This window comes from Schistocerca piceifrons, chromosome 3, assembly GCF_021461385.2.
Source record: "Schistocerca piceifrons isolate TAMUIC-IGC-003096 chromosome 3, iqSchPice1.1, whole genome shotgun sequence".
Classification (NCBI taxonomy): Eukaryota; Metazoa; Arthropoda; class Insecta; order Orthoptera; family Acrididae; genus Schistocerca; species Schistocerca piceifrons.
Genome location: NC_060140.1, coordinates 952,654,921 through 952,670,421, shown reverse-complemented (window position 1 = coordinate 952,670,421; position 15,501 = coordinate 952,654,921). Strand labels below are relative to the sequence as shown.

Here is a 15,501-nt window from a genome sequence, read left to right as displayed (position 1 = left end):
TATGGTAAAAGTCACTCATGCAGGCAAGACTTTTACAATAACCTCCATATAATGTTGTACAATTGTGTAATGCTTTTAATACAAGTACACAGTGCTGTGAAATGCAATGTATAATGTTATATTACAATACATATCTCAATGTAAATTCAAATAATTAGGCTGTTTTTTGAAAAAAAAAATCAAATTAATAGCATAAAAAGGAAGTTGGCTGCACCCCACCACACACACACACACACACACAACCAAGGTTCCAGGCAGCAATGCACCTGTAATGACAAGCAGTCATTTACAATGCACACTGTAGACTTTCTCAAGACATTTTTCACACAAGATGACACACTAGATCACCTCCAACAGATCTCTCATACTAAATCCACCTATGCCCATAACAGCCCTCACATCACTGATAATCATCAGCAGCAGAGAAGCACTTTCCTTATTATGCACTATTAGCCAGGATTCGAAAAGCTCAGCCATATCATTTGCCTGTGTTTAAAGACTAATTTGTTCCCTCTGAAAGGAGAAACATCATTCCCAAGGCCCTCACTACACACACAAATTGGTATTCTACCTCTTGGACAACATGTGTTATATTCTCATTCTTGAATATTTCATTCTTGCTTCCAGATGCAGATAATATACACTATGTCTGTGCAAATGAACTAAATGAAAGGAGTCACCTTCCATTCATAACCTGTTACTGTCATGCGTTAACCAATCTGAGGCAGATGAATGACTGAGAGCAGTAACACTACCTATGAACTTCACTAAAATCATTGGGCAGCATTCTATGCAGCCATACTAACCAGACAACAGCTGTTGTTGTTGTGGTCTTCAGTCCTGAGACTGGTTTGATGCAGCTCTCCATGCTACTCTATCCTGTGCAAGCTTCTTCATCTCCCAGTACCTACTGCAGCCTACATCCTTCTGAATCTGCGTAGTGTATTCATCTCTTGGTCTCCCTCTACGATTTTTACCCTCCACGCTGCCCTCCAATACTAAATTGGTGATCCCTCGATGTCTCAGAACATGTCCTACCAACCGATCCCTTCGTCTAGTCAAGTTGTGTCACAAGCTCCTCTTCTCCCCAATTCTATTCAATACCTCCTCATTAGTCATGTGATCTACCCATCTAATCTTCAACATTCTTCTGTAGCACCACATTTAAAAAGCTTCTATTCTCTTCTTGTCTAAACTACTTATCGTCCACGTTTCACTTCCATACATGGCTACACTCCATACAAATACTTTCAGAAACGACTTCCCGACATTTAAATCTATACTCGACGTTAACAAATTTTTCTTCTTCAGAAACGATTTCCTTGCCATTGCCAGTCTACATTTTATATCCTCTCTACTTCGACCATCATCAGCTATTTTGCTCCCCAAACAGTAAAACTCCTTTACTGCTTTAAGTGTCTCATTTCCTAATCTAATTCCCTCAGCATCACCCGACTTAATTCGACTACATTCCATTATCCTCGTTTTGCTTTTGTTGATGTCAATCTTATACCTTCTTTTCAAGACTCTGTCCATTCCGTTCAACTGCTCTTCCAAGTCCTTTGCTGTCTCTGACAGAATTACAATGTCATCGGCGAACCTCAAAGTTTTTAATTCTTCTCAATGGATTTTAATACCTACTCCGAACTTCTCTTTTGTTTCCTTTATTGCTTGCTCAATATACAGATTGAATAACATCGGGGATAGGCTACAACCCTGTCTCACTCCCTTCCCAACCACTGCTTCCCTTTCATACCCCTCGACTCTTATAACTCCCTGTATTTTACCCCTGCCACCTTCAGAATTTGAAAGAGAGTATTCCAATCAACATTGTCAAAAGCTTTTCTAAGTCTACAAATGCTAGAAACGTAGGTTTGTCTTTCCTTAATCTTTCTTCTAAGATAAGTCGTAGGGTCAGTATTCCCTCACGTGTTCCAACATTTCTACGGAATCCAAATTGATCTTCCCCGAGGTTGGCTTCTATCAGTTTCCATTCGTCTGTAAAGAATTCGCGTTAGTATTTTGCAGCTGTGACTTATTAAACTGATAGTTCAGTAATTTTCACATCTGTCAACACCTGCTTTCTTTGGGATTGGAATTATTATATTCTTCTTGAAGTCTGAGGGTATTTCGCCTGTCTCATACATCTTGCTCACCAGATGGTAGAGTTTTGTCAGGACTGGCTCTCTCAGTAGTTCTAATGGAATGTTTTCTACTCCAGGGGCCTTGTTTCGACTCAGGTCTTTCAGTGCTCGTCAAACTCTTCACGCAGTATCATATCTCCCATTTCATCTTCATCTTCATCCTCTTCCATTTCCATAATATTGTCCTCAAGTACATCGCCCTTGTATAGACCCTCTATATACTCCTTCCACCTTTCTGCTTTCCCTTCTTTGCTTAGAACTGGGTTTCCATCAAAGCTCTTGATATTCATGCAAGTGGTTCTCCTTTCTCCAAAGGTCTCTTTAATTTTCCTGTAGGCAGTATCTATCTTACCCCTAGTGAGATAAGCCTCTACATCCTTACAACAGCTAATTTGTATGAATGACCACTGACAAACTGTATTCAGTGGGATACTTCATCATTATGTTGCAGAGTATACAGCTTAATGTATTACAAGTACAGTAACACCCCTTTAAAGAATCAGACTCCAATGTATAAAATTGTTTCTAATGTCTGATTACTTTACAAGTGAGTTAATGTTTTACATATTTGACAGTAAGCATGTAAAACACATGTGGTTGAAGGTCAACAAGCCTAATTACGTTGGTTTTATTAGTTTTGGGTTGTTCACCCAAAGAGTTACTAGTACAGAAATAATATATTAAAACAGCATGTCTGATGCTGAAGTTTTATCACATGGAAAAAAACTTAGTAAGCGGTAAAATGTTTTTCTTTTGTTATTTTGTGGGGCTATTTTAAGCAAGACAAGGTTATACCTCATAATAAGTACACTATGCCAGCATATTCATTTTTTAATTTTGATTAATAATTGTATGTAAGATTGGTACTAAAAATCAAATTTTTGTAGCTCCTGAAAGCTATTAGATAGGCATCTACATCTAGGATAGGGTGACCGTTTTAGCCATTTAGTAATACAGATAGTTGATTCTCACAGCTGCTTCACAGTTTATGACACACATCTGTAATATTTTCTTTCACACTCCGCCCCCCCCCCCTCCCCCCCAATCTGCCCCCTCCTTCTCAACCTTTGCAAGATGACACAATTGGGAAGTGTTCCTCCAGCAAGTATTACTATCCTAGAAGCATCCTATCCAGAGTCTCCTTAGTCTTTGCCCCTTTACAGTTCCGTATCACTGAACTTCATCCAACTATATCCTTTATGTTACCCTTCCAGTCTTCTTCCTTTTTTTGTTCAAGCATTGTTCATTGTCCAAGTTTCGTCTTCAGTACTAACTACGTTTTCAATTTATCCTGCTTTACCCTATTTGGCATCATTTCTTCTATCCTTACATTCATCTTCCTCATCTATAATATACACTGCTGGGAAAAAAAGTGCACCTGGAAATGTGACGTTGATTTTGATCCCATGATGGTATATGCCACCTGGGTGATAGCAGATGTACTGGTAATGGTTTCAAAATTGTCCACTAAGAGATAGCTTAGTGTTATAGGTACCAAAATGCGTGAAGCAAGCAGCGACTATGGCACAGAGACGCATTCGTGCTTTGTACAGTCAACTGAGTGAATTTGAAAGGGATCAAACTGTGGCCTCCGAGTGGTAGGGTGGTCCTTTCAGAGATGTGCTGCATATGGTGTGCATCAATGCTGGTATCTGTGGTCGCATGAACATTCTCACAACTGTAGACGAGTTTCTGGGTGTCTATGCAGCTCAGACGCCCATCAGGGTCATTGTACTGTAAGAGCAGCAGTGACAGATCGTACTGCTATCACAGCAATGATATGAGGGCTTGCAAGCCCAGATGTGTCAACATGAACTGTTGCAAACCAGTTATTGGAATATCGAATGGCGAGTTGTGGTATTCAGCGATGAAAGCAGATTCTGCCAGCACACTAGTGATGGCCGTTTGCATGTATGGTGAGGACCTCATAAGCATTGTCTTGCAGAATGCATTCGTCTAAGACACACTGGCCTTACGGTCTGGGGTGCGATAAGCTACAACCCTCGTTCACCTTTTCTAAGCAGCACTCGGTATATGCAGAATATCATTAGACACATTATTTTGCCATTCTTGCAACAGGAAGGTGATGAGTTGTTCCAACATGATGATGCTTGCCCCCACACTGCCCATGAAACTAAACGGGCTCTGCAAGATGTGCAGCAACTTCCCTCGCCAGCATGATCTCCGGACTTGTCTCTGGACTTGAGCACGTATGAGATATGATGGGATGAGAAGTGACTTGTCAACCAATAATGCTTAGAGAACTAAGTGAACATGTCAACAAAGTGTGGCATAATGTATCCCAGTACAGTATTCGTCATCTGTATGATTGACTGGGTGCCAGTCAGCACCTGCACTGTCACCTGGTGAGGTTGCATCACATACCTATATAGGTGTTTCAGTGTGGGTCAATACCTGGTAACTGAGAACTGCTTGTGCTATTGATTTGTAAATGTAATCATTTCATGTACTCCATATGCACAGTTACAACAATCAATCTCGACGGAATTGGAAACCTCTAAAAGGGTGTTCATTTTTTTTCCAGCAGTGTATTTTAATTCATCCTCCATGCACACGATCTCTTTCCCTAGTGTCACCTTCCTTATTTTCCCAACTGTTTTTGTGACTAGATTTACATTCAGGAGGACAATGGTTCAAATTCCATCCTGCCATCAAGATTTAGGTTTTCTGTGATTTCCCTAAATTGCTCCAGGCAAATGCCAGGATGGTTCCTTTGAAAAGGACATAGCCAATGTCCTTCCCTATCCTTTTGTAACCTGAGCCTGTCAACAGGACATTAAAACTCTTAAGCTTCCTTCCTTCCTTTCTGTGACTAATTCCCTATTTGCTGCCACTTCTTTGTAGAAAATCCCTACCTTCTGTCATCTCTGGGAACTGATAATAGATTCCTGTTTCCTTCCACTGTTCTATGCAACCCTGTACCATCCTCTCCTACCTCAGTTTTCCAGCCACCTCGTCCTCTTCAACTTTAAGATGTTTGTTAGGTAGAAGAAACACAAACATTTGGTAACATTATTATCATGTGTGACTTCTTTTTACACACTAATCTTCCACCCTGAGCATTGTGTCAAAGATTGGCACTCTGTTAATCTGTCTACCACTGTTCACATTCTATCCATGACTTCGCATTATCATAAAAGTACTTAACTACTGTTAGGAAATGCATTATGCAATACACAGCTGTAACAGTATATTTTATTAGAGACAATCAGACCGTCTCAGCTATGCATTTGCGTAACTGGAATAACAGTTTTCAGATGTACATAGTTCCATCATTGATAATACCTGTATGTACATAACATTACATATGTAGTGTTTTGTATATATGGCGACAATCAATGATGGCAAAATGTACCTCTGATAACAGTTATTCCAATTATGCAAATGCATAGCTGTGAAGGTTACGTATACAACATTATGTATATACAGCTACCATTAGTGATGGCACAATGTACATCTGATAACAGTTATTCCAATTATGCAAATGGATAGTGTAATGGATCTGGGAGATGTGGTATATTTTTACCGGATTTGTCGATACCAAATTGTGAATGTTTTCTTATATTTTTTGTCAGAATTTTTATTATAATTTGCCTTATTATATGTTAATTTACTTATATTTTTGAGAATTAAAGCATATTGATTACTATTAGTAAACGTATCGAAGAATAGCAAAGAGACTGATTACAAGTGGAAGCTTGTGTGTTGTGTAAAATGTCTTTGACGCTGCAGTCGTCATTGACTGCACTCAGTCGGCAGTTAGCTCTTGGTGTGTTGTTGACAGAAGAACAATGTGAAGGTCGCCGTCATAAATAATTTTGAATTATATTACTATTTTTTTTAATAAACTATAAGAAGAAACTACATTCGAAGGAATGGTATTTGAAGCACCGAAAATGAGGCAAACACGTTGAACCAGGTCATTTCTGCAGCCGACAAAGATTCATTGTGGAATCATACTTCATTAGACAACTGAAGCCAAGACTAATATCGCCTTGTATACATCTAACGGAAAAGGTAGTGTCACTAAATATGCCAAATTTGAGTAAATAAAAAATAGTGAGCATATCCCAACTTTGTGTCGCAGTAGGGAGAACGTATTTCAACTGGGGACTGTAGCCGGGATATTGTGTTCACGTGATCTTCAACAGTGCTACGAGGAAGAAAATTTTTGTGTGTTAATACCAGTTTTTTCAGAATGTGTGTTACAGTATTTGTGTTCATCGGGAAGTAAAAGTTTTGGAGAAGAAATGTTTCGACAAAAAATGCGGAAATACGGAAGCGTCCGATCCTGCCCGTCTGCTTTGACCCATGACGTCACAAATATGGCGGAAACAAAAACAAACACACACACTTTCCACAAGAAGCCTAATGACACTAACGGGACAAGCGCGGGAAATGGGGTGTTTTGGGTGGGGGGCAAACTAAATATAAACAAATTTAGACGCCTTGCGTAGCTACAACGTGCAAGTGAAGACAGCCATGCATGAATACCCACCCACCTCCCCAGGGGCTGTAACCCCTGCAACCCATTGAAGATAAAGATGCTTCAGTAGCTGATTAGTGTTTTTTGTCTTTTTTTTAAAAAAAAAAAAAAAATCTCACGGGATAGAACGAACAGATCAGAAAGATAAATATAATAAACTAAAACAGAAATTGGAGGAAACATAATTAAAATAAGTAATAAGCGTTTTTAAATAAAAAAAATTCTGCTTGTGTCTGTATATGTGTGGATGGATATGTGTGTGTGTGTGCGAGTGTATACCCGTCCTTTTTTCCCCCTAAGGTAAGTCTTTCCGCTCCTGGGATTGGAATGACTCCTTACCCTCTCCCTTAAAACCCACATCCTTTCGTCTTTTCCCTCTCCTTCCCTCTTTCCTGATGAGGCAACAGTTTATTGCGAAAGCTTGAATTTTGTGTGTATGTTTGTGTTTGTTTGTGTGTCTGTCGACCTGCCAGCACTTTTATTTGGTAAGTCACATCATCTTTATTTTTAGATATATATTTCCTACTTGGAATGTTTTCCTCTATTGAAATCATAATTTCGAAATTTAAATAACCTATTATCATCTAAAACAAAAGTCCTCCACTGGAATATGTTTGTTAGAACAAAACTACCTGTACAACCAAGTATGTATATTTGCATGTATAAATTAATAATTTGAAGTCACATGTTAATTGAAACTGATGAAAAATCACTGTTGTAACAAAGAATGAGAGAAAGATTTATTTTTACTTTTTTACAAAAAAAAAGTCTCCCTAGTGAGCATTTCTGAATTTTTCTAATTTTTGGAAGCTAAGTCTTCCCTGTGGGTGAAGGCATGCATGTGAGGACATGCATGCAAAGATATAAGTTTCAAAACCAATTTTAGATAAAGCCTCATGATATATGAGCAATTTATTGTTCTTTATACTGATGTTGTGGAGAGCGAAAGTACTCTTCACAAGAATGTGACTTGTAGTAATATTGTAGTAGAGGGGCAAGTGTACATAAATAATTGCAAAAAATTTAGATAATACTGATGTATCTTTAGCTGTACTAAAAAAAAACCATAAGTAAAAAAAAATTAAAAAAAAAAACAAGTAAAAAAATAATAAAATTAAAAAAAATCAGAAGTTAAAAAAAATATATATATAAGGCAAATATATAGAAAAAAACACTACATTATATATATGTCCAGTATCATTTTTACTGTACAATACGTAAGCATAATGAAATTAACATTAATATAAAAAAAAATTTAAATCTTCTTCTAGGAAATGAATTTTACCTTACTATTATTTTCAATCTGTATGCTGTATGTTAGAATATTTCTCATGTATGTTCTATACCATGTATATTTGTCATGTCAAATAATTTCTTTACTGGAATTTTTTGTGTATGGGATTGATGGGGAAGTATCATTGCAACAACAGCCAGTAACAAGTCCACAGATTCAAAGAGTCCAAATTTGGAAGAGGTTATCAGACTGCATCATTAATGTACTAATTGTGTAATACAGACCCATTACTGAGAGTGGTCGGGATTTTGTTGTATATGTTCATAACAACAAAAGCCCTGGGGAGCAGTTGTAATGGATCTGGGAGATGTGGTAATTTTTACCGGATTTGTCGATACCAAATTGTGAGTGTTTTCTTATACTTTTTGTCAGAATTTTTATTATAATTTGCCTTATTATATGTTAATTTACTTACATTTTTGAGAATTAAAGCATATTGATTACTATTAGTAAATGTATCGAAGAATAGCAAAGAGACTGATTACAAGTGGAAGCTTGTGTGTTGTGTAAAATGTCTTTGACGCTGCAGTCGTCATTGACTGTACTCAGTCGGCAGTTAACTCTTGGTGTGTGTGTGGTGTCACCGCCAGACACCACACTTGCTAGGTGGTAGCCTTTAAATCGGCCGCGGTCCATTAGTATACGTCGGGCCCGCGTGTCACCACTGTCAGTGATTGCAGACCGAGCGCCACCACACGGCAGGTCTAGAGAGACTTCCTAGCACTCGCCCCAGTTGTACAGCCGACTTTGCTAACGACGGTTAACTGACAAATACGCTCTCATTTGCCGAGACGATAGTTAGCATAGCCTTCAGCTACATCATTTGCTACGACCTAGCAAGGCGCCATTACCAGTTTATATTGAGATGGAAATTATGTACAGTCAAGAGAGATGTTCACCAATTGTGGATTAAAGTTAAGTATTCTACCAGTTACCTCCTGTTTTGCTAGTCTTATTTCTCTGACCTGTTCCAGACCTCACGCCAGTCTGCGTGTAATTAAACGCGTGCATTTCGGTCTCCTCTAGCAACACGGTGTTGGCTCTTCTGCCAACACAGCACATGGCGACGAGGATTTTTCGTTCCTAACTATATACTTGTTTAAATTACTTGTGTCATGGCTTCACCACAATCTCCAGATGTACTGTCCGAATTTTATCGCTTGCAGAACCAGCAGACGGAGGCCTTATTGGATGCCCTTGGACAGGGTCAACGTGCGATGCAAAACGATGCAGCAGCCGCCGCTCCACCGCTCCCGCGGCCACAACATGCAGTTGCACCACCTTTTCGTCCTTTTGATGCGGCACTGGAAAGCTGGACGGAGTGGTCACGCCAATTTGGATTCCATCTCGCCGCCTACAGAATTCAAGGTAACGAGCGGCAGCCTTTCTTATTAGCATGCATCGGCGTATCCACGTACCGAGTGATAGTGAAATTATTTCCCCGACGAAATGTAGCAACTCTGTCCTACGACGAAATTTTGTCTGCATTAGATGCATATTTCAAAGAATCAGTCAATGTAGTTGCAAAAAGGTATACTTTCTTTCGTACAAAACGTGTGGCCGGTCAAACTAATAGGGAGTGGGTTGCAACTTTGTAAGGCCTTACTAGGGATTGTGCTTTTGAGTGTGAATGTGGGCTCCCTTATTCAGATACAATGGTACGTGATGCAATTGCACAGAACGTTTCTGATGTTCGTATAAGGGAACAGATTTTGAAACTAGTCAATCCCTCCCTTCAACAAGTGATGGACATATTGGATAGGCAAGACACACTTGACTTTGCTCAGGAATCATTTGAAAATTCGCCAGCTGTGTGTCACATTAATCGGCCCGCCGGACGAGCTGCACGGAACAGTAAACAGCCCTCGTGCTCGTCCGCGCAGCTGCCGCCAAGCTCTCCGCTACGTTTGCCGCGCAAGCAAGCAAATGCAGTGCTAAAGTCATGCCCGCGGTGTGCTACATGTTCAAAGTGTTTGCCAGAAAAAGCTCAGATCGGACACTCACAACCATTCCAGGCCCTTTGCTTCGCGCCGGAATCGAACCAAGAATACTCAGGCTCGTGGACCTTCACCCATGGACATTCATGTAGTTAATTCCACTCCGCCCAGTGCCACTTTCCCTAACAGTGACTGTGTTCATCCCACCAATAGTGTGCATCGACGTCGCCGGAAATCCCGTCAAGTCGAGAGTGATTCTGTACCAGTGTCGGTTCACGTTGCACGAGACAGTCGCTCTTGTCGTCAGCAGGACAATAAACTTTTTGTGGACTTGGGTATTCTTGGCCACGTGATACCATTCCAGCTCGATACCGGAGCTGCAGTTTCACTAATCAATCATGACACATACCAACAGCTGGGCAAACCCCCGTTGCGTGCCGCAAATGTTAAGCTAACTACATATTCAGGTCACAAGATCCCTGTGATAGGACAGTGCAGCCTTCTTGCAACATACAAGGGACTAACAAAACTTGTGTCATTTTACGTCCTTCGTTCTGCTTCTGGAGTGAACTTGTTTGGTTTAGATTTATTTCAGTTGTTTAATTTGTCTATAGTCAATCAGGTCCTATCAGTGAACCAGACTGTGCCTTCAGCCAGTGTTTCTCATCTATGTGAAGAATTTGCAGACATTTTTGCACCGGGCCTAGGTTGCGCTAAGAACTATACAGCACATTTGGACCTGAAAGTAAACGCGCAACCGAAATTTTTCAGAGCGCGCAATGTTCCCCACGCATTGCGTGATGAGGTCGCATGAAAGTTACACGATTTGGAATCACAAGGTGTAATTGAACGTGTGCAGGCTTCTCTCTGGGCATCACCCTTAGTCATTTTGCCAAAACCTTCTGGAAAATTGAGACTTTGTGTGGACTTCAAGGCAACGGTGAATCCACAACTAGTGATTGCAACTTATCCTTTACCCCGCCCGGAAGATCTTTTTGACAAACTGTGCCCAGGTAAATATTTTTTGAAGTTGGACCTAGCAGATGCGTACTTGCAAATACCAGTGGACGACGAATCCCAGCGCGTCTTGGTGGTTAACACGCATCTTGGTTTGTACCGATTCAAAAGACTCCCATTCGGGTGTGCCTCCGCCCCTGCATTGTTTCAGCAATATCTGCAAACTTTTTGTGCGTCGGTCCCTACTGCAGCAAACTATCTGCACGATATTGTGATCTCCGGAAAGACAGAAGAAGAACATTTAGCCAATCTCAGAACATTATTTCAGGTCTTGCGACACAATGGTCTTCGCTTGCGGAAGGACAAATGTGTGTTTTTTGCTCGTGACTTACCCTACCTGGGACATGTAATCAATGCCCAAGGCATACATCCCAGTCCAGAACACCTCCGTGCCATACAAGACTTGCCTTCACCGCAGAATTTGAAGTAGCTACAGAGTGTGCTGGGAAAAATTAATTATTACCACAGGTATGTGCCACATGCCTCTTCCATTTCAGCTCCGCTTCATCGCTTACGCCGTAAAGGTGTTCCGTTTGTCTGGACGACGGAATGCGAACGCGCCATTCGCCAGTTGAAATCGGCGTTGCTTTCAAATACTTGCCTTATGCCATTCGATCCCCAGAAACCCCTTTTGTTGATGGTAGATGCATCGGATTTCGGGATCGGTGCTGTGCTTGGGCACAAAGATGGATCGCATGATTGCCCTATTGCCTTTGCGTCCAAATTGCTCTCGTCTGCACGAAGAAATTATTCACAGATCGAGAAAGAAGCTTTGGCTCTTGTATTTGGTGTTACGAAGTTTCATGATTTCTTGCATGGTCGTCACTTTACCATCATCACAGACCACAAACCTTTGACATCGCTTTTTCATCCGAACAAGCCTGTACCTCCACGTACAGCGCAGAAATTTATTCGCTGGTCAATTTTCCTCTCGCAGTACCGCTACGATATCTTGTATCGGTCCACTGCTAAGCAAGGAAACGCTGATGCATTGTCCCGTTTGCCTGTTGCTGAGGATAGAGCATTCGATTCTTCCTAACTTGCTTGCATGTTCATTGATTCGGAAACCGATGATGTGGTCGAATCGTTTCCGATTGATTTTCGTCGTGTAGCTACAGCCACAGCTGCTGACCTTGTCCTTGCTACTGTTTTGCGTTTTGTTGCTACGCAATGGCCCTTGTCCAAGTCACGGATCGAGGATCCGTTGGTTCACCGATTTTTTGCTCACAAGGAGAGACTTTTTTTTCGACGTGGTGTTTTGCTGTTGCATTCTGATAATGATCAGTCCAGGGTCGTGGTCCCACGTTCGTTACAGTCCTCTGTCTTACGGCTTTTCCACCAAGGACATTGGGGTATAGTGCGAACGAAACAACTTGCTCGTCAGCACTGTACTTGGTTCGGATTCGATGCTGTGATTACGAATATGTGCTCTTCTTGCATGGCGTGTGCCGAACAACAATCCGCACCACCGCGGACATTCTTTGCATGGCTGAAAGCCACTTCCCCTTGGCAACGCTTGCACATCGATTTTGCTGGTCCATTCTGGAATGCTCAATGGTTGGTTGTGGTCGATTCCTTCAGTAATTTTCCTTTTGTTGTCCGGATGTCTTCCACGACGTCATCTGCCACCATCCAAGCGTTATCCGCTATCTTTTGCATTGAAGGTCTTCCACAGACTATTGTTTCCGACAATGGCCCACAATTCATGTCCGCAGAATTTCAGTCATTCTGCAAGGCCAATGGTATTCAACATCTGACATCCGCGCCGTTTTCGCTTCAGTCAAATGGTGCCGCTGAACGATTGGTCCGGACTTTCAAGTCACAGATGTTGAAGTTGAAAGAGTCGCATTCTCGGGAGGACGCATTATTGCTCTTTTTGTCCTCGTGTCGCTCTCAGCCCCGAGATGGGTCACTCGCCGGCTGAGTTGCTCCACGGTCGTCCTCATCGAACCTTGATGTCTTTCCTACATCCGCCGCATCAGGTTCCTGTGCAGCGGCAGCCACCTGCTTTTGCTCCAGGCGACGTTGTATACTATCGCAACGATCGAGGTTCACGGCGTTGGATCGCAGGGCGCATTCTTCGCTGCCTCGGCTGCGCTATGTACCTGGTTTTGGGGGCCTCTGGTGAGGTGCGTCGGCATCTCAATCAGCTGCGCCTCTGTCGTCGCACGGGTTCTGCCGCTCCCGTCTGCTTTCGGCGACGGTGCCGTCCGGTCAGCACCCTGGGGACCCATCTACTGGCTCGCCTCATCCCCAGGTGTTACCGACGATGCCTTCCATTTTGCGCCATGGCGACGCGCCGCCGCCGGTCCTCCCGCCGGCGGCGCCCGCAGTGGACGCGTCACTGCAGCCGCCAAGCGCCTCCCTGGGTCACGTGCCGCCGATCGCTTCCCGTGACCAGCTGTCCTCCAACATGGAACACTTGCCCGCTCTAGACCACATGGCGTCTTCACCCGTCGGGTACCCCGACGCGATGGAGGTCGACCCTTCAGCCCCTCCTGTCTCTCTACGGGCGCATACATCGCATGTTGGCGTGCACCCTGGACTAGGTTTTCAGGCGTTTCCTAGCTCCCCTCGGACCGAATGGCCGGGTGCGGGTGGCACAGCCTCGCCTGTTGTTAGGCTCCCCACCTCGTCGCATACGTCAACATGGGGTCCTCCCCATGGCGGACGGAAGCCTTATAACACAACTGATCGCCGATTTGCGGAGGAGGAATGTGGTGTCACTGCCAGACACCACACTTGCTAGGTGGTAGCCTTTAAATCGGCCGCGGTCCATTAGTATACGTCGGACCCGCGTGTCGCCACTGTCAGTGATTGCAGACCGAGCGCCACCACACGACAGGTCTAGAGAGACTTCCTAGCACTCGCCCCAGTTGTACAGCCGACTTTGCTAGCAACGGCTAACTGACAAATACGCTCTCATTTGCTGAGTCGATAGTTAGCATAGCCTTCAGCTACGTCATTTGCTACGACCTAGCAAGGTGCCATTACCAGTTTATATTGAGATGGAAATTATGTACAGTCAAGAGGGATGTTCACCAATTGTGGATTAAAGTTAAGTATTCTACCAGTTACCTCCCATTCTGCTAGTCTTATTTCTCTGACCTATTCCAGACCTCACGCCAGTCTGCGTGTAATTAAACGTGTGCATTTCGGTCTCCTCTAGCAACACGGTGTTGGCTCTTCTGCCAACACAGCAGTGTGTTGACAGAAGAACAATGTGAAGGTTGCCGTCATAAATAATTTTGAATTATGTTACTATTTTTTTTTAATAAACTGTAAGAAGAAACTACATTCGAAGGAATGGTATTTGAAGCACCGAAAATGAGGCAAACACGTTGAACCAGGTCATTTCTGCAGCCGACAAAGATGCATTGTGGAATCATACTTCATTAGACAACTGAAGCCAAGACTAATATCGCCTTGTATACATCTAACGGAAAAGGTAGTGTCACTAAATATGACAAATTTGAGTAAATAAAAAATAGTGAGCATATTCCAACTTTGTGTCTCAGTAGGGAGAACCTATTTCAATAGCTGAGATGATTTCCGACTCGATGATTGTCTGATTCTAGATCAAAATTAATAGACTCCAATAACATGTACAACTGCAGCTGTATATCGCATAATGTAGTTTTTAACATACATTAACATTGTACAACACCACCTCCATAAAATGTTAGGTAACTATTATTAATCTCTCTCAATATAGGTGTGAACAGACATGAAAAGTGACTGAATTTTGGTGTCTCCAAATGACCTAGTACTGATATCAACATGGAAATTAATAACAAAAAAGGAATGATGATAAAAGTTTAATGTCCCACCAATAACAGTAATAATAATATTGGAAATATAAGTAACACACATCACCCAGCATTTCAAGGTACAAAGGCAAGGTGAAAGAGTCCTAGCCTGCCATAACATTGGCGTCAATATCAATAAAAATTTGTTTTTGTTATGAAGGTACATACTGAAGCTAGTTCTTTTGAAATGCATCAGTTTCAATGTCATTAACATTATAACCCCTTTGATATTGTGGTAACTGCAAGAGGAATGAGTGATGTTGCCTGCAACAACAGCCAACATCTAATAAATGCTTCAAGAAACAAACTACCTTGCATTGTATCAAAAAAGTGGTTTTAAAATCTAATTCACTGACTGCAAATTCCTTGATATCAGCTGTATTAGGTACAGACCTTCTACCCAACAGCCTGGGACTCAAACCCATATATCCTGCTTATCATGAGCAGCTGCCTCCTCAAGTTCGGCCAAGACTGACCCAAACCTCCATATGTCACACTGTCTAGATCCTTATATTTTGGTTGCCTATTTAACACCTAAAACAGTTTTCCCTGACATGCCATTCAGATATCACCTTCCAAATTACTCATGTGTGACCAAGAAAGTAACTATTACAAACTCACATACTGTCTAAAAGAGTGATCAAAATTTTCAAGTGTTGTGGTAATCAACATACATGAATTTCACAGAGATAATTATACACAAAATGGGTTTCAATTAAACAACCTTGACAGAGGAGAAATTGCTAGTTTCAGTTCTTGCACGACTGTCACTTTGTATGGGAAAAGTTCTAAT

The 15,501-nt window shown here is 41.9% G+C and overlaps 1 protein-coding gene across 1 annotated transcript in view; it reads right to left on the bottom strand.

Annotated features, from left to right (window-relative positions):
• LOC124788221 (intraflagellar transport protein 172 homolog) overlaps positions 1–15,501 on the bottom strand; it is a 339,228-nt gene that overhangs the window by 97,091 nt on the left and 226,636 nt on the right. The window lies entirely within an intron of this gene.